Below are 20,097 nucleotides of genomic sequence, written 5' to 3'. Positions count from 1 at the left end.
CATCTCAGTTTTACCCCAGGGGAACGGAGCATATAAAAAGTGAGCGATAATGCTGCAATTCCTGTTTGGGAGAAAGTCATTATATCAAATGTTGCTTGCTTTTTGCTGAATCCCCAATTAGGCGCTGCAGAAAGCAATGGAGCCTTGATAATGAATACTTCTGATCATATCAGTGTATGTGGGAAGAGCTGGGGATTGTATAAATAGAAGAAAACATATTAGTGTAATTGGGATTGTTACAGATTATTTCGGACTTAAATGGAGGCATATTTATCCTTATGGTTGTGGGCAGAATTCTGCGTTCTCTATTCTGCACAAAGTTCCAGAGGCTAATTATTTACTCATACAGTTTGACCAATAAATATGGAAAAGCATACCCAAATAGCATAAATGAGCTTACTTTTACTTCAGTGCATAAAAGATTCCTGATACTACCTTGCAGAGCATAGGCAGAATTTTAAATAAGTAGTTTCATTGTGAGTCCTGAAGTTACATTAGGTGGCACAAATCAAACTGATGCAACTTCAAGACATATAAGCGATTACAATTCAAAACAAGACACACAAAACTAGGTCAATGCTATATTTAAAGATAGATAAACACTAACACTGGATGCCAGTTTAAAGAAAATCACCAGAGACTCCATCTTAAAAGCTTCGCAAAACTGTTTCAGCTATTTTTGACATTTATAACTGAGGAGGAGTTACAGCTTTTTTCCTGAAGTGGTCAATCAACAAAGATCACAGTGAGTGCAAGATGTGCAATAGTGCTGGAAGTAACAATTAACCCCGAGTTTATGTGAAGAAAGAGGCTGCTCTGCCTCTGGCCCGTCATGTCTGCAATCATCAATGATACTGTAGAAGGGCAGCGCTAACTTGTTGTGTACTCTACTACTACTTTTTTAATAAATAGAAGGCATTGTTGTTGATGTTGGTTCCTGGTCATTCAGTACATCCTTTTATTTAAAGGTCCTATATTACACAAAATGGATTCTTGTGAGCATTAAGTCATCTTATAATGTTGTTACCTCCTCAAAAACATACCTGGAGTTGTGTTTTGTTTCATTCACATGTGTTTGAGTAACCCTGCATTATTAGTCTGTCTACATCTTCAAAGCTTAAAATGCTCTGTTCCACCTTGTGATGTCATGTAGAGGTAGTCTTCAAGTTAACATCTACTTTTTACCTTTAGTTCAGTAGAGGTTGGCAATTCTAGGGCTGAAATCATCCAAATGATTCTAGTGAAGGTGTGTGGAGTTTAAAAACACAGTGGCGCACTTCCTGTATTACCACATGACATCACAAGGTGGATCAGTTTGAGAGAAGAACTCAGCGGAAATATGCAGGGTTTGTGTGTTAATCATGTGTGAATGAAACAAAACACAAGTCCAGGTTTGTGATCCGGAAACAACATAAGAACATAGAGAGAGAATAGCGTGATATAGGCCCTTTAAATGTAGAGTAAGCCCTTTAAATAGTATGCAAAGTGCACATTTTAAGAGGCAACTGTTAACTACAAAACAATTACATTAAGGATACAACAGTCAGGAACACGTAGGACCGTCAGTGCGCATTTGCTTTCTAACCACATCCTCGCTAAATCTTGTTAAATCTCCCTAAAGCATATGTTTTTGTCTTTACGGGCAATACGCTTCATTCCTCTAGCCCAGTCCAGTCAAGTGCTATGGCTAATTTTGTCAGGAAGGGCATCTGGCATAGAAAAATGTCTCCCTGAAGCCAGCCTGTGAGGTGTTGAAGTTCAGAACTCCCCTTAGCGAGACGAGACGGCCCTGGTTAAATGAAGGTCAATAAAATAAATATCAATAAAACATCTGTGAAATGACAATGCACCTGGTTTGTTGTGATGACATAATTAAAAATGCAGGTATGGGGATGAGTTGTTAGTGCTGCTGTCATCTAACTGAGAGGTTATGGGTATTATGTCCTCATTATGTCCTCATTGTTATTGTGGGGTTTCTTTCAGACAACGACAATAACCAGGGGATAATTTTAAAGTGATCTCCAAACTTTCAAGCCTCCTTGAGTTCTACAGACTCACAATTCCCCATAACGAGGCGCTAGCTCGTCATTAATTCCACCATTGTCCCATCATCTGTGAAACTAATCTAAATCATTTCTGGATGTCACTTTGGAGAATAGGCTTACGCATTAGAGCAGGGCGAGGAGAACAGGGAGGTTTGTGCACTGGAAAATGAAATCCACCTTGCAGTTGTCACTTGATTTGTCTGTCATCTTGTTAATTATCAAAAACCCCATGAAGCTCTATTGACACAGAGGTGGCAGAGACATATGTGTGCCAGTGTGGGAGACTGGGCGATGACGCAGGGCCAGACAGCACAGCAGGTCTCTAGACACACACACAGCAGTCGGGCCGAAAGGGAGGGCATATATCGAGTCCAAGCGACACATTCATTTACTGTATGCGAGAAAATATTAGTGCAGCCAGCAGCACAATACAGGATATTAAAGAGGGGGTATTATGCAAAATTGACTTTTTGGAGCTTTCTACCATTTTATAAAGTTTTTCTCTCATCAAAACATACCTGAAGTGGTTTTATCTTATTATCCATGCGTGTTTGAGTAATACTGCTGTCTCTCTCCCAGGCACTATTCGAACCATCCTTGCGGTTAGCAGTACAAGCCCACGCCTCTTGTACAACACTTAGCCCGCAAGACTATGTAATCCATGCACTCGCACAGTCATTTTTCATAAATATATAAGAGCGGGATTTATTAGCGAAATGCACGCTGATTATCGGATAGCACTCTGAAGGGGGAATGGCTTAGCGCGGGGAAGGAAGGGAGGGCGGACAAAACATTTCGGCGAATATAACATTTTCAAAGCAATAAAAAGTAACATATTCATTCCATATAACTTGTTTCTTATCTGTATGTGTCTGAATTAGAGGGTGTGTCCAAAACGTTTTATGTGTGTGTCTATGTATAAATGTTTAAAAAGACAGTAGTCGCCAGAAAGAGCAGAAATAGAACCGTCAAGATACATTTGTTAGTCATCTCCTTCACCGTTGATGTAAATTTATGTCTTGTTTTTTTGGACACCAACTCAACACATCTATAATATTTCCAGTTACTACGACAACCACTCCCTATCTGTGCTTTGGTTATTCACAGGCACGTTTTAAACATCCGTCTGCATAAATACGCCAGTGTTGAACAGTGGGTGAATATCGGTCAAATAAATGCTAGCACTTCATCCCGGACTGCGCGAGAGGCCGGAGAGCAGGCGAGCACGGTGAGGGGTAAAGGCGAGTGTAAAAGTAATGAGATACAGGTTACGGTTCACTAAACATTTGTACAAGATGACAGTATCTGCGGGGCTTTCACTTCCGCGCTTTGATCTTCGCTGCCGTCAATGGGCTCCCGGCGAATCGCAGTTTGGGAGTGCCCGAGAAGGCTGGCTAAGTTAATACAGTTCAAAGATGTGGTGTTAGACGCACATTAGGTGATAACACAGCCGGGTTTAAAAACAGGATGCTGGAAAAGAAAGCAGGAGAAAAGCGGCGTTATATAATGATGCAAACGATTATTGATATGTTTATGTCGAGGTTGCAAAAGAACAATACGAGAAAGGCGAGTAGAGCTTGTTCGCGCTAACAAATGCGTTTATTGTCTGGATTTGATTGACTGTAAGCGGATGTTGATGGTCAAGAGATCTAAGATATAGTGTTTTGGGAATTAAAGTAGCTAGTGCAGTGTTTTGGGTGTTGCTAGCATTGACGTAGCTCGTAAGTATTGCCTTGACATCTATGCTGCTAGGTTTGGGGGTTGTTTTTGTCTGTATTTTATGTGTTATATCATACCTACTACTACAAAACTGAAGTTATACGATCAGTATCAGCAAGCAATGTGGTTTTGATGATAAGAAATATAACTGCATTATGACTGGCTAGCTTGTTTGAAAGTGCTTTTCTGGAGAGGGGTATGCCACCTGCTTGTCTCCATGGATATCCTACAGCAGGTGTGTCAAACTCATTTTCACAGAGGGCCACATCATCAAAATGGTCGCTCTCAAAGGGCCAGATGTAACTATAAGATAAATGTAACCAAATGTAATGTAAAATGAATGCAGCTACTTTCTCCATATTTATTATTTATTTAAGTTACAAATATTGCATATGGATTTACATAGATATGAAAAAATGTCTGTGTGTGACAAAGTGGGCCTTTGTCCCTTTTAATAGTACTATGATTTGGTTTTGCACATGTTTGTTCATTTTCAATAACTTCAATACTCAACGAAATAGAACTATCCCGGGTTTGTTTTGTTTAGTTGTAATCAGTTTAAATCACCACACATTTGTTAGTTAAATATATTTTATTTAGTTAAATGTGTATTCAGTTCAGTCCAATAATCGTCTTACCTGCATCCCCACATGGTCCAGACAAAGAGGGGGCGTGCCCTATGTCGGCCATTTTATAGGCTTGAGTGGGGTCGTGGGCCGGACCATGTGGAGGGGGAAAAACTGAATTAAGTTTATTTCGTTGTGTTAATGTCTTGTGTATTTTCATTTCCGGAACTAAGTGTTTATAGTTTGTTTAGTTAAACACTTTTGGTAAAGGGACTCGGGCCCGAGAGATGTTTTTATGGAACATAGTGTTTATGTTACTCCCACCGCCCCCTGGACGAGAGATGGAGTAGACCGGGGGTGGGGCTTCCGGTACAGGGAAGTATTTTAGTCTGGGCAATTAGACAGATGCAGAACACCAGTGTAGCCAGGGTACACGTGGCTTTTGTTTCAGTTATTTAAGTTTGGTTGCTTAGTTTTTCGTTGAGCACCGTTAATTTTTGTACATATGTATTATTTTTTTTGTGTGTTCACGGTGTACCACTGCACGGGTAATAAATGTGTCTAATGGGACTTCTTTTGAGTCTGCCTCCTATTTTGATCACTCGGGCCAGCTTCCCCACACTGTGTAACTGTGTATCTCCTGATAAACTGATATTTTAAAACTGTCATACCTTTTAATTTACTTTGTTGCGGGCCACATAACATGACCTGGCGGGGCACACTTTGCCCATGGGCCTTGAGTTTGACACATGTGTCCTACAGCTTTGCCTGAAATGTTCCACAGACAGCGTTGTATTAAACATATCTATCTTGCATTTATTCAATTTGTACATGAGGAATTGCGAAAAACACATCGGAAAACGTGCTTACTTTTACTGTGATATTGGGGGAAGTACTTGAGGGACCTCTTTTTGACTGTAGTTGTATTGTTTTGTACTAGTAATGATGAAAATTTTATACTAGCGCGTATGAAGATGCCAGCTGAGTCCAAATAACTAATGCCAACAGATGCTCTATAAATGTTAAGAGTTATGCAAGACCTAAACTTAACTTAAGCAAGAATCCCTAGGACGCATGTAATCTCAAAGTGCAAAATCTTGTTATTGTTAGAAGTAAATGGAGCTATCAGCATCGCCCGAACACATGCTGCTACTAAAGTGACAATGTTCTACATATCACTTTCAACACATTTGGAGCTATCTATTATTCTGTCTGGATTGTGTCAAAGCTGCTGTGGTAACATCTATCATCTCTCACTTTAAGACTCCTACCTGGGAAATATACTCGGAACGCCTAGCAGCATATTCCCAACAGTAATGTCAAAATGATAAAGAAATCCAAGAGAGCCGAAAATATAGTGGGAGGCGTGTCAATCGATAACGCCTTTCTCTGAGCACTAAAGTCATTATGAAAGCGGTTTGAATAAGAGGAGCAGATATGAGTAAACCGTGTTCTGTCGACGAGGCTTAGGGGGGGTCTAGTGTCAAAGACAGCAGCGCCGCGACTGCCGTGTGCTTGACAGATGTGATTTTCTCTTCTTAATTGATTTTTCTGGTGGATTGCGGAGACGGAAAAACAGGCGGTACTCTGCACACGCTTTTGTGATGGGGAGCAACATGGGAGCGCCATCTCCCCGCCGCGACACCTCAGCGGGCTTCCTACCTGCCGCACAGAAAATCAGTCAAGACTTCGCTTTGAATCAATAGCAAAGTAATAGACAGAAGAAAAGATTCCACCAACGTTAGTCCGGAGAGAAAAAGGTTTGACGGTTCCTGAAAAGGCATTACTATGTGCAGTCGCGAAAGTCCGCTCTTTTCTTCGTCGTCTCCTCAAACTAAGCTTAAAATGGACAATAAACAGCTACTTGTCAAAATAGTTGGTGGGTGGAGAGAATGGGACTGGGAGATGCGAATTTGAGAATGTGGAAAAGGATTTATTCAATTTGTTTTGTTGGTTTTGACGATGGAAAATGCCACAGTAGGGAAATAACCACAGTCATGTAGAGAAATAGCCTTCGAATTATTTTTACAGTGACTTTCAAATTAGAGTCTAGCTTCCATACATTGTAAAATAGAAAAGTTTAAGAGTGAAGACGTCCAAGAGGCTTCTTCAGTTCTGGTCAAGTGCTGGTGGGACACTGCCTTGAATGAGACAGTTATAAAGCAGTGTCCCAACTGAATTGAATTTTCTTTTGCTATGAAACCTACCTGTGCGACTGAGGGACTACACAGATCTATATGGTTTGCTAAATACTCATCTACAGTACGTGCCAGCAAATAAACGCCATAGCCTACAAAACAAAAAAAAGAAAGAAACTAACTATTATCTTTTCCTTTAGACATGTTAAACAAATAGCATCAGATGGTAGAGCCGTTGTAGTATTGCACAATTTCCACAAACACCTCAAAATGTCGACGTGAGTGCTGCTAGTGACAGAGTGACAAGCAACAAACTGAGTGTGACAGATTCTAAAATCGCATTAAGTAAAATAAGAAACAGGGCTGCGGAGTGAGTGAAAGGCAGAGAAGGGAGGAAGAGGAGGGAGGGAATCGTCTGAAGTTTGGGGCTGGCCAACCTGACAGACTAAGTGTGACATTAAATCTGTCTGTGAGCAGGAAATACGGCGGATACAGCGGGGGAAAAATAAGAAAAATGCAACACCTGAACTCTTTTATCTCATGTGGAGGCTGAGGAATTAACAGCAAAGGGTAGGATGTTTTTTAGAAGTTAGAAGTTTCAGGAAAGCTCTAAGAAATGCTATATGAACATTAAAGATGGTATGAGGAGGTTTTTTTTTTAGACATCATCACCTCTGATTACATTTTTCAATTGGCCTGTAGTTTTTTTAATCTGAGATGGGGTTGAGGAAAAAAAAACACTTCTTAATAAACTATTTGTTAAGAATCAAGACTTTGTTCAAGGTTTGTTACGGCTAATTTGTGTGTAGTTATTATAAAGTGTAACCAGATTTTGTGATATGACTCTTGTCACTAAATTGGCAATTTTTTACAGTAAACTGTAAAACATATGTGTACCACTTAAGGTGCTTTCTGTACCCTTTTTATAGTATTTGGATATGGCAATGCAGTTACCTTTATTTTTAATAGCAGAGTGAAAGGGACAGAGTGTTATTGTTAATAGCAGAGTGAAAGACAGTCAGATTCTGGATACAAAGGGGCCTGAGGGAGTAACAAGAGAGAATGCTGACAACACTTAAAATGGAGTGCTGATTATACCACAAATAAATAAAATATACCCGGGTATACTATAGTTGTTTAAGTCCTTTTTCAATGTCTGTTACTGTCTGTTCTATGTGTTTGTAATCAGTCGAGCTATGAGCTACCAGTTCATTCGAGTCTTTGGGCTGGGGCTTGCCATCCAGTACTGTAAAGTGATCCTTTCTCCTCTGCACGCCTTTTTTGTGCAATTTACATGCTTTTTTATTTACAGATTTATTTACTTGTACAGAATAAGTTCAGCCAAATTTATATAAATGTTGGATCGCAGTGTGACTCTGAAGTGCTGTATGTCCCCCCCCCCCCCCCCCCCCCCAAATAAACCTAAATATGGTAATATTACTAGTTTCATTTTTAAAGTGCATAGTCAAAACACCTTTAAAATAACACAAGGTCACTTTAAAGTGCAAATGCACTATGACTTTTAGGTCTAATAATCTGCACCAAAATAATGAAAAAAATGACAATAAATTGCACTAGACTTTCACAAGAATTTTTTACAGAGCTCTGAACCACATTAGCACTGCAGGAAAACAGGACACATGTTATTACCAAAACAAGCAACACTTTTTTAACAACCAACTAAAAATATTGTGCACAGCACCTTTAAGTTACATGAAGGATTTAGTAAAACAACCCACAGCTTATCGTTTTGACTTCTACAAAGGACATTTTCATAGTAAAAAGGCTAGCAGAGGTCAGCATAGAAGCTAGCACCGATTAGCATGCTAAATCAGCGCAATATTACACAATGTATAAGACTCACCAATGGAGGACAAGATGTGCTAATAAAAGCTACGGGGTTTCCCAGGCTTCTGTGGGCTCTCAGCACAGCAGGCTCAGTATCTTAAGAGTTTAACAAACGTCTTGTCACGAGCATATATGATAATGATACTTAAGGTAGTTTTTGCATTGGTTTGTGCTTACCAATCACAGAAAAATCAAAAGCAGAATGCTGATTCACAACAACATAAGCGAGGAGTTCTGGGGTCAGCCTCTGACGCCAGATTGAGCAGCATGAAGGAGTGTGCAATGCCAGGGCTTAACCTTGACCTTATTGGCTAATGCAGCATCAGACTAAAGTGCTATTGGTTGTTCAGTGTGTTTATTTATTATGTCTTTAAAGTCAGTATTTTTTTCTTCTTTTTATTATTTTTAATTATATTTAACATACCTATTTAACACATTTATGAACTTATATTTGTTAATTATCAATATTTATTTCCATTGAAATTTTAAACAAGTATCAATATTTATTTATTTTTAATCACATTTTAACTCTGGGTTACCTGTGCATTCTGTTTTACCAACTAAATTGCCATAACATTATTGAAAATGTACTATACTTTATGTTAGTGGTGTTTGTTAAGAGCATTGTGTGTATGATTTGTTCATATCAGCTTTCTGACATTACCTACTTTGAAGTGATTTGATTAAACAACATTTTTGTACATAAATGTCACTCAATAACTCTATTAAGAAATGCCCAACAAGATAGATCAGATCAAAAACACAAGGCATCCATTGTAAATTCATGAAGATAATCAAATGCTCTAGTTAGTTGTGCAAAAAAGACATACATTTCCCTTGTATATAACATAAGTTCAAAAGGGCAGATGACCTTTAGCTGTGAACAAACTAAATCATCTCCCAATAGTAAATATTATTCCTTTATAGAACTCTTTGTTGCCATTTTAATACAGTGCAGTGGTATAATGAGGCTGCCAAGCCATAAAAAATAGAAAAATAAAACAACAGAACAAGCATGCAAAAGCAGTAATAGAAATTAATTTGTTTGTGGAGAATGCTGTCTGAGAGTGTCTCGCTGAGTGATGTGCCATCTGTCACACAAAACAAAGACGCCCAATTGGAGAGTGAAAACAGAGAAATGATTTTTTTTGCTTTTTTTTTTTTTTTAGCTTAAGCAACAGAGCAGCTAGTGTGCCTGAGGAGTAGCAACACCGTAGACAGCACCTAATCAAAATTTAACTGTTGTTTTGCATGCATAGAGGCTGGAGAATGGCCACTTTATATCAATATTCAACCTGTGGACAAGGTACCTGCATTGGCCTCTGTGGCAAGAGATCAGTTTGGGTATGATCATCAGCGAAAAGTGCATGTTATACGTTGGGTTCATCCATTACTGAAGTGTATTTGATATCGCGCCAGTCCTTCTACCTCCTCTCTCCAATTTTGCCTTAACTTCAAAACTTACCCTTTCCCCACCAAATCAGCATAATGCATTTTACATTCCATTGTTGAAATAGCATTTGACGCAGTGGAGAGTCATGTGCTGCCAAAATAAACCACAATTAAGCCCAAAGGGGAGCCCCGTTTCTCTCGCTGAAGCTTTAATCCAACAGGCCAATACTTATCGCCTCACCCCATATGTGCACTTTTACGCCATGCAAATGATGCCCAAAGCCGTGCCAGCCGGCTGCAATCACCTGTTGTTACAGTGCTGTACAAAGACCGGCCTCGGCGCTGGTAGGAACCCTCCTGCAGCCAATGGGCTATAGTCTGTGTAATGATGGCCGCATGCATATGGATGAGCCCTGCGGTGATTGACAAGAGAGATAAACAATAATAACAAGCTAGGCTCCTTGGGAAAAGTCCTATGAGACCTGGCGGAAAGGTTGTTGCCATGGCGAGGTGAGGGAAGGCTCCTCTCACTGACACCGAGAGGATGCTGTCGGGCTGCGGTATGATCCTACGTGGCCACTGTGCGAAACAATTACAATTATTTAAATGTCACTATGTACACGATGTGGCTTTTAAGGTTATCAACTGAATTATGAAGGTGTATTTCAGGCTGTGAAAATAAACTTTCGTAGGCAATGCTTTAAATTGAAGTAAAACAGTGGCCTTTTTAAGTAAGCAACCATGTAGGATGGGAAAGCTGATTGACAACAAAGTTTAGTTGCAGAAGTTCTGTAAACATTTTAGTTGGTCTTAAACTTGTTGGCAACACCTGGGAATCTGCTTATCAAGTCACCGGTGGCTGGTTTAAGCATAGCATTTTCTTCAGCTGTTTTCTCTACTTACATTGACACCAATCGTACGATAAACCAAAACAACTTTGACAGGAGGACTCTACAATTGCGTGGTATAGCGTATATTCACTAACTAAGAATGCTCTACCGTTTATTTTAACTGTCGAAATCCAGTATCAAGTGATTTCTCCTTGAAGGATGCAGTTTCTGTTTACTTATGAAACATTACTGAAATCCTTGCGCTGTATTAGCACACAAGGTAGGCCATTAGTAATTACAAATGAATAGCAGCAGTGCGGTGAAAGTCATTAGCCTTTCCGTTTGAAAGGAAGACGGGGTAATATAAAATACATTGGCAGACATTAAACATTAAGAAGTCACTCTGAAATTCCGCAAAACAAGCCCCTGGGGCCACATCATGGGCTTACCGCACACCAGAAAGTGGGCGGGCTCAAACATTTAGTGATGACTAACTCATTTCAGCAGACAGCAGATCACATGGCTCTTCTGGGTCAGACAGAAAAAGATCTACGATGTGTACAACATAATAAGTCAACCAACACTGTGATCCATTCAAACCATCACATTTTTAACCTGCAAAGACAGACTAACAAATACTATACGATATGATTTAAGGCATGTTTAAATTACATGTCAGCCATTTCTGAGAAGAATGCAAAACAAACTATATATATTGTGCAAGAGGAAAGACAATGTTCCCTAATTAGAGAGATATTTGCATGCATTTGATACGACTCACAGTAAGAATAGCAACAGCCTTTGTTTTTATAAAATTAAGGCTGCATTACATTAAGAATAACTAACACAGCAAGCAGTTCTTGTTATAATTAAGGGACAAAAGAATGTATCAGGGAGCAGACAAATGCGAACATATGTCACATACTAAATTAAAAGGGTAGTGACAGGTCTTCTATTGTCTTTTCATGAAAAGAAATTCATGCTATTATATAAGCTGAAAAGTAGCTACAACTATGAAGTGACTGATTTAATTTATACAAAAGTAGACATCATGAAGTGGTACTTTTCAAGTTAACAAGTAACTCTAACCTTTAGTTTAGTAGAGATTGATAATTCCAGGGCTGAAATGATCTAAATTATTCTAGTGAAGGTGTATAGCTTTTTAAAACACAGTCAAACTCTTTCTGTATTACAACAAACAAAACAAATGACAACAAAACACAGCTCCAGGTATTAAAATACAAACATCAGCTTCTTCATGTTGTAACACAATATCCTACATCATATAGGACTAAAATGAGCTGAGTCTGAGTGAGTCTGAGCCACACTGATAACAAAAATAAAAGTTCTTTGTTACAAGGAAGGCATTTACACGTTTTGACCTATGGCAGTCTTCATCAGGACTTAAAAGTTGTAAGCCACATCTTTGAATTTTAATGATATTCACTTGTCCTAGAAGCACCTGATCTTTCACTAAAAGAATCCACTGATGCACTCAATCTAGTCTAATATGTTAAACAGTGAGTGAGTGACGTAAAGCATGTGAACTTTACACATTTACAATGCTAATGACTAAGAATATGACCTCCTTGTTGTCTTCTGGCATGAACCATTAAGGGCTGAGGACCAAATACCATCATTATTCCGGTTAAGGCTTGTCCCTGTGGCAAAAACCAAAGCGTTGTCAAAGAGTTGGGAGAAATTAGAGGCTGCAAGAATGGGAGCCAACTTAAGTGTGCAACAACAAGGTCACCGGCATGTCTGAAATTCCAAAGCAGCACTGGAGGGGTCTCAGAATACTTTAGTGCCAAGACCAAACAATACAACAAGGTGCCCGCTACTATTCTGGACACATGTCTGACTCCGCGCCATGCAAACAAGGTCTCACAACTCTTCTCTTTAGTCTAGGCCAACAATAGTCAGGTCTGTCAGCCTTTTTAAATGCTAGGACCTCTTGCCAAGCTTCTTTTTTTTTCCCCAACCTGCTTTTACACAACCAGCGTTCAGTGTCGTCTACTGTCCTTCTCATCTCATTGTTAGTTGACGCTCGCGAGGCAGCCATGTTGACGCTTTGGATTGTATTAAACCAACGGACAAAAGTGACCTCTGTCCATTACTACAGTCATGAATAGGCAAATGAAATTAAAAAGTCAGTGAGAGAAAATCCAAGACACACACACACAAACACGCACGGACGCTACGATCAACGGCGCAGTTATGGCCGATTACGAAAACACATAACAACATATAAATTTGCATTTGCGCGACACAATGCATAAGCAATGGGTATGAGGAAGGAAATTGCTTGGATTGGTATGGAGAGGCGGATGAATAGACAAGGCCGTGTCTGTCTGCCAGGATTCAGGGATGTGTAAATCATTCGGGAGGCGCTGATGGGCCCTAATGCAGAATAAGCACAGCCAATCAAGAGCAATCTATGCGCGGTGCCAGGGTGAAACATGGGAGGGGTACTTCAAGGCCGACGCAACTGCCACATTGTGCTGACAAATCATTGCATTAGACTTGTCCACCAACTGGGGAGATGATAAGATGGAGTTTTGTAATTTGAGATGCATTGTGGGCGCGTGTCGCTTCTGTGCTGGCGTTATTGGTGTTGAGGGTTTGTGTTTTTTGATGTGGCTAAAGTTCAAAAGTGCAACTGACTGGCCTAATCTTTAACGTTAGTAATCTTCTCCCTGGTATTTAATTATAACTAGACAGAATATTTAGTTGTTTTATTGTTGTCTGTCGTATGTTATGTATATCTGTTTTTTGCTGACTTTTGTGTGAAGCACTTTGGGCAGCTTAAGGTGTATTTTAAATGTGTTATATAAATAAAATATCCTACAAAAATACAGTTTTTGGCTAGTTTTGATGTTGGTCCTCTGAAAATGTCAGACGTATACTATCTGAAGTATTTCCATCATGACCTTTGACCTCCAAAATGGTCGTTCAAGTACTTACCTGATGCGATTTGATAAAACATATTTAGGAGGATCTTTAGAAGGAGATATTTAGAAGGAGTATAGAAAAAGTGATCGTATTCTGTGAAATCCGTGGCGGACTTCGACGAGCCACAGACACTCCACCTTTCCTTGACATAATTGAGTTTCTGTAAATTTTACTCTCAAATGTGGTACTGAGTAGAGTCATAAAACTGTGTTAGCAAATAAAATTCAGATTTGATTTGGTTAGAACTAAAGCTTGAAGTTATACGCAGGTTATGAAGCTGCCCCCGCCCTCTGGAACACACGCCCACAACCCATCAGGAACTCATTACAGAGCTTCAAGTCACTGCTCAAAACCGACTTTGCATTTTCATAATATGGGCCTTCATTATCTCTCATTCTCGTTCAATGTGTTTATTTTCATTCCCTTTGAGTGTCCAAAAACTTCCTTCACTAAATATTAACCTACTGTGTAATATTATTGCATTTTTCCTTCATGTTCAGCTCCAAATGAAATACTCAATGCGGTTTCTTTTGCATTACCAGTATTACGCACACTTGTTTTTCCTGTATTTTTAGTTCAAACCACATCAGTACCGACAGATCATTATCACGTATATTCTGTTGCATTATACTTTACAAGCACTACTGATTAAAGCTGACCCGAAATGTACTGAAATATGCAATACTTTCACTGGGTAGGTGCAGCTGTGCCCCCGTGCGCGCTTGTCCGTGTGGATAAATAGTGATTGGCGTGCCGCTCAAAGTGGGTGGTGTATGTGATTAATCAGCATAATGAGCGTAGATGAGCGAGGTGCAGATGGAGCCCACGCTTAGGCCTGTGTCAAGCAGCAGGCAGTCTCTGTCGCTCCCCCACTGCAACCAGACTGTGCTACCAGTACGGACGGCGTCTCTCTAATCCAAGCTGTCCATTCTAAACTATAGCACGGTCATTTGCACAATAGTATTTTGTAATTTCGGATGCGCTTGTTCATTTTACTATGCTCTTAGAATGGATTTTACAACCAAAGTTCACGTATAAATTTAACATTAAACAAAGGCAAAGGCAGGTCAACACAAATGTTTTTTTTTTATTGATTACATTCCTGACTTTCTGTTTAAGTTCATCTTTAAAGGAGACCTATTATGGAAAATCGATTTTTTAGAGCTTTTAAACCATGTTATAATTGTTTCGCCTTCTCGCCCGCTTGAAGCTGTATTTAGAGTGGTTCATGTATGTTTGAGTAATCTTTATACTACTCTATTCAAGATGTCATCGCTCCAATCTACCAATTATTATTATTATAAAGCAGAGCAGTATTTTTTTGTGATGACGTTTGCAGCAATGTTTTAGATCAATATTGCTTTTAAATGTCCAAGATATAACATAATGATCCACAGGTGTCAGAGATTCAAACTATAAAAAGGCATAATATGACTTCTTTAAAACCAGATCCAATACTTCATTTAGTTACACTTGATTATTTTAATTATACTATGAACCTGACATTAAAATTGTTAATTAACTACAGCTAACTGCTTTCAATATTTACAGACTAGACCTGATAATAATTCAGTAATAATGTTTTGCTTTATGCACATTATTTATCACAAATTTAAGCTGGCAAAGATTAAACTAATCAAAATGTCCTTTTTGGTAAGACTGTATCCAATACATTTTAATTATCTGCAAAGAATTCAACATAATATTAAAATGTGGCGACTAATCAACATGTACTTCATGTGATAAGTAATTATAGCATGAAAGAAAGATTTATTCATGGTTTAAGAGGTAAAAAGGAAACATTCTAATGTGATTGCTTATAAGACCAGAAATCACACAATATTTATAATGGCTTTTAAATTTGATTTGAGCAAGGAACAGTACTTTAATACAATACTGGATTTTTTGGCAATGCTAGGTGTGAAAGGTAGTTTGTTTGTTTATTTATTTATTTATTCATTAATTTCCTCGTTAGACTATTGTGGTAGACTGATTAATTTGCAATCAAGTTTTGGCTAATCCTGCTAGCTAATTATGTGACGCTTGACAAGACAACATACGTGCACTGTTATAAACTCCTTTGTGAATACCAGTCCTATAATTACTTTGCATAACAACACTATAGCTCGTGACAAAGTAGCTCTCATTGATGAAAGCTAATAAACGTTTATGTAAGACTGGTTTCCCATTGTCCAGGCCAGACAGTACATTAGCCTTCAAACCGTTCTTTAAGCAGAAGCAGTGGCAGAGTTAGCCATAGCGCACTTGCCAGATGTGTTCTGCCTTCTGCAGCGATAAGTGAACACGGGCCTCCCTCCGGACACTCTGACATTAGCTTAGCTCCCAGACGCTTAAGCTGACTCGCACACCAGCCCTCCAGAGGCTTGTTGAGCTCTCATTTTCGTTAGCTGCCTTATTGTGCTGTGCCATACTTATTACACACTGAAAGCCCAGAGTGACAGAGAAGAAAGTGGGATTTTCTTAACTTGAAATTTGGTATTTTGGCGCATGTGGAGAGCTGTGAAATGGAACTGGAATTTCCCTAAGCTGTTTTAGGTTCTAGTTCTTTTTTGACTTGGGATAAGTTGCTCTACATATTTATCATTTGATCACTGTGTTATATTTATTTTATTCTCAAATTGTTACAGTGGTTAAGGTAAATATAGACTCTATTGCTCTGAAAAGTTCTCGTCATCAGTTCTGACTACGCTGATATTCACATGTACATCGCAGGAGGATTAGGTTAGTATTCAGATTATACCTTGAAGTAAAGAAAAATAGTGAAGTACAGTACGTAAGTAGAATTCTTAGGTATATGTACTTTACTTAAGTAGATTTTATAGTGATTATTCTAACTTTTACTTCACTACATTTGAGAGCAGGTATCTGTACTTTTTACTCTGCTATGTTTTTGAATCGGACTGTAAAGGTAAAGTACTTTTCATATGATTTGACGGGTTATTCTTACCATGTTCGTGGTAACATCCTGACAAAAGTTTTTGAGTTCAAGTTTTGGCTTTGAGCAAATGAAAATAAATAAATAAATAAATAAATAAACCCCGGGGAAGACCCAGGACACGCTGGAGGGACTATGTCTCTCGGCTGGCCTGGGAACGCCTTGGGGTCCCACCGGAGGAGCTGGAGGACGTGTCCGGGGTGAGGGAAGTCTGGGAGTCCCTGCTTAGACTGCTGCCCCCGCGACCCGGCCCCGGATAAGCGGAAGAAAATGGATGGATGGATGGATGGATAAATAAATAAACCAATTTATAAGAAACATTTTTGAAGTTTGTATTTCTGCTGTTGACCAAAATATGATCTTTTTCACTGCTTTACTCGAGTAACCTTTTCTGTACTTCTTTCAGAATCAGAATCAGAATCCTTTTATTGCCATCGTTTGTGAACACAGTTCACAAACTAGGAACTTATTTTGGTGATAAAGTGCAACATAAAACATAAAACACACTGAATAAATACAAATACAAATAAGGGCATGCACGAAGTTAAAAAGAGATATGCTTAAAAATCAAATCAAATACTTAAAGGTAGAAAAAATATATACAACAGTATACTTCTACTTAAGTAACAAAATTAAGTACTTCAGCCACCACTGATGTAACATTTGTCTCCATAGATATATTTACCTAGAATGTTCCACAGTACGGAATTAAATGTATCTTTCTCTGTGGAGACTAGCAGGTCGGACCTGTAGAGATCCCGCACATTGCAAGAAGATGCATGTTTTTAAGACAATTTTCATAGACAACCCCCCACCCTGGAAAAACAGCAGTGATTTACCCGTCATCAATGGTTTTCCACATTTGAAAAAGTAGGAGGAGTCATGGGCAAACACCATGTGCCAAAATGTGATGTGATCAGTTAAGGACGTATTTAAAAGCTTGTTAAGAGTGATGCTTTATTTCTATAAAAAGGGAAGGACAGCTAGCAAGCCAGCTGTACTGCTATTTAGGACATGCAAAAAAAATAATCTGAATATAACTCAAAGTGGGGAAAAAAGCTACTTCCCAAAGCAGTGGGGGTGTGCCATTTCATAACATATACTGTGCACTGTGCCAGACTAGCAGCCAATTAAAGGTTATCAGAGCTCAAAATAATAGTCCTGTAGGGCAGCTCTCTGGATAGTCCCATCTAAAAATATATTGCCTTGCTCCCATTTACTACTCCCCAAGAACTAAGCAGTGAAGAGGATCCAGACCTGCTCCTCTGCAAGTGTTGATAAACCATGTGGGAAAGGACTTAGACTGGATATCATCAAACAAGTAATTATTTTTGCTTTATTTTCCCCGGGTAGAAATGACCTGAGGACTCAAAGTAGCTCCAGAGCACCACTTTAACTAAAGTTGCACCTGCTTTAAGAAATTAGAGGAAATATATTGCACATGAGGACTGTTACCAAGAAGTGAAAATGGCAAAAGATGCTAAATTCCTACTGGAATAATGTAAAAAGTATAAATATTTCAGCTAAAGTAACTTAATTTACATTTACTATTAAACAACTATGACCATTACTCTCCATGTACTAACACAACCAGTTATACCTCACTATAGTAACTTTGCAATAGTGGCTATCAGTTTAAAGCAGGGGCATCGAACACATTTTCACCGAGGGCCACATCAGCAAAATGGCTGCCGTCAAAGAGCCAGATGTAAAAAAAATCTACTTTTTCAACTTGTTAATTAACTGTTTCTGTATTTATTACTTATTCAAGTTACAAATATTACATATGCATTTGCCTAGATGTAAAAATATGGCAGTGTAGCTGTGCATCTCCTATAAAAATGACATTTTAAGACCATCATACCTTTTAGTTTACCCTGTCAAGGGCCAGATAAAATGATGTGGAGGGCCACATTTAGCCCGCGGGCCTTGAGTTTGACACATGTGGTTTAAAGTAAGGGTTAGGATTAGGGTAAGGTTTACGAACAGGTATTTTGATTAAAGACATATTGTGCTTGTGTCTGCTATATAGTTATAATCTACGACACTCGTGGATGATTATGTTACAATTTCAACATTTTAAATCACAATACTGATCTAAAATGACTTATTAAAAGAAACAAGTACGCTGATTTCCACTGCGGTGCCCAATGGAAGCTGGCATCGCCGTGAACGTCATAAAAAAACAAACAAACTGCACAGTTGCCGGCACTTCCAATGGATATGTTGAGCGTGCAAGCAGGTAGCAGATTTGAAAAAAACAAACAAAAAACAAAATTACTATGCAACTCTACCAAATCCTATGTGTCACCAATTTAGAAAATAAAGTTGGAGAACAAAATAAGTACAGAGTAGTGGCCGTATACTAGCAACAATGAAAACAGGGGCTGATGGGAGCAATGACATCTTGAATACATATAAAGATTACTCAAAGGTGCATGAATCACACTAAATACAGCTTCAAGTGGGTAAATGAGAAAGGGAAACAACTATAAAATGGTTAAATTCTCTGAAAAGTCAATTTTGAATAAGAAGTTTATAGCTTTGGGATAACCAGTTTGCTAACCAGGTCTTGTTGCAACCTAAATAGGATTTTACAAACACTACATCGAAATTCTTTATGCTAATATTATACATAATACTGTTACTGTTATTGCTAGATGTTCGATGGTGAATAACTAAAAATCAAAGCATATTGTAAAAGATGTGCTCCGAAAGTATAATCCCTCATTAAAATCAATGTCATGGTCAAAAGTATATTGTCCACCGGTGACTTGCACAGCCCACTTTCAATGAATGCTTTGGAGAGAAAATAAAAATGGTGTAAAAAAGAACTAGCCTTTGGAAAACTCATCAATCACATCTGAAGACAAAGAAAGGGGAAAGAGAGGTGGGGTTAGGAGACTGCGCCAAGAGCGTCCTTCATCCTCCATTCTGAGAGTATGAATGCAAGGGTCTCTGTGGTGAAAGGGAGACGGACTGACCAATAACACAGCCACTTGAGAACATAGCGGCCACGCGAGTGAATAGACTAATACGTTTGGTCATGGGCAAAATCGTGCGGAAATTGTTTTGATGAAAGTTGAGCGTGTTGAGGGATCATTATCTGTAATTAATAGTTGAAGGTAGCATATAGGTACATCTAATGAAACAGTGGCATTCATAGTTAAGGTCCAAACATGGAAGTTTGTCCTCTGCTTTTGGCCCATTCTTACATTTCGTATTTAAATTAATTACAGTCTTGAAGGGTTGGCAAAATAGAGAAAAATATCTGTTGTTGTTGTGTATCCAGGTGCCAACATTGCACAAATTTGCCATTGTCAGGGAAATGCCACACTACGTAACGTTTTAGCCAAAAAATAGACAAAATATTGTTTTCATGGGGATGTTTCTTTGGCTATATTCTATCACAGTATGGCAACATTTAGCTCCATGGAGAATATTCTGAAGTGTGGTTTAACTTCCTGTTTCCACAGAATCAGGCAGGTGGTTCTGTACCTTTAAGCATAGTATTCAGCACAGATTAGGATAAATTTACAATGTAGGCAGAAAATTAACAAGAATGTAATCGGTATGACAGTATTATCTCATTTTTTTGAATACAAAAATGTACAACTTACAAAAATTACAACTTTAAAAGATGTTATAGTG

At 38.7% G+C, this 20,097-nt stretch overlaps 1 protein-coding gene across 7 annotated transcripts in view; it reads right to left on the bottom strand.

Moving 5' to 3' along the window:
* The window catches only part of diaph2 (diaphanous-related formin 2), a 400,637-nt gene that overhangs the window by 187,766 nt on the left and 192,774 nt on the right, over window positions 1–20,097 (bottom strand). The gene's annotated exons all lie outside the window — the stretch shown is intronic.

This window comes from Periophthalmus magnuspinnatus, chromosome 10 (assembly GCF_009829125.3).
Source record: "Periophthalmus magnuspinnatus isolate fPerMag1 chromosome 10, fPerMag1.2.pri, whole genome shotgun sequence".
Taxonomy (NCBI): Eukaryota; Metazoa; Chordata; class Actinopteri; order Gobiiformes; family Gobiidae; genus Periophthalmus; species Periophthalmus magnuspinnatus.
The sequence above is the reverse complement of the archived record's forward strand: the minus strand, read 5'-3'. Positions and strand labels throughout refer to the sequence as shown.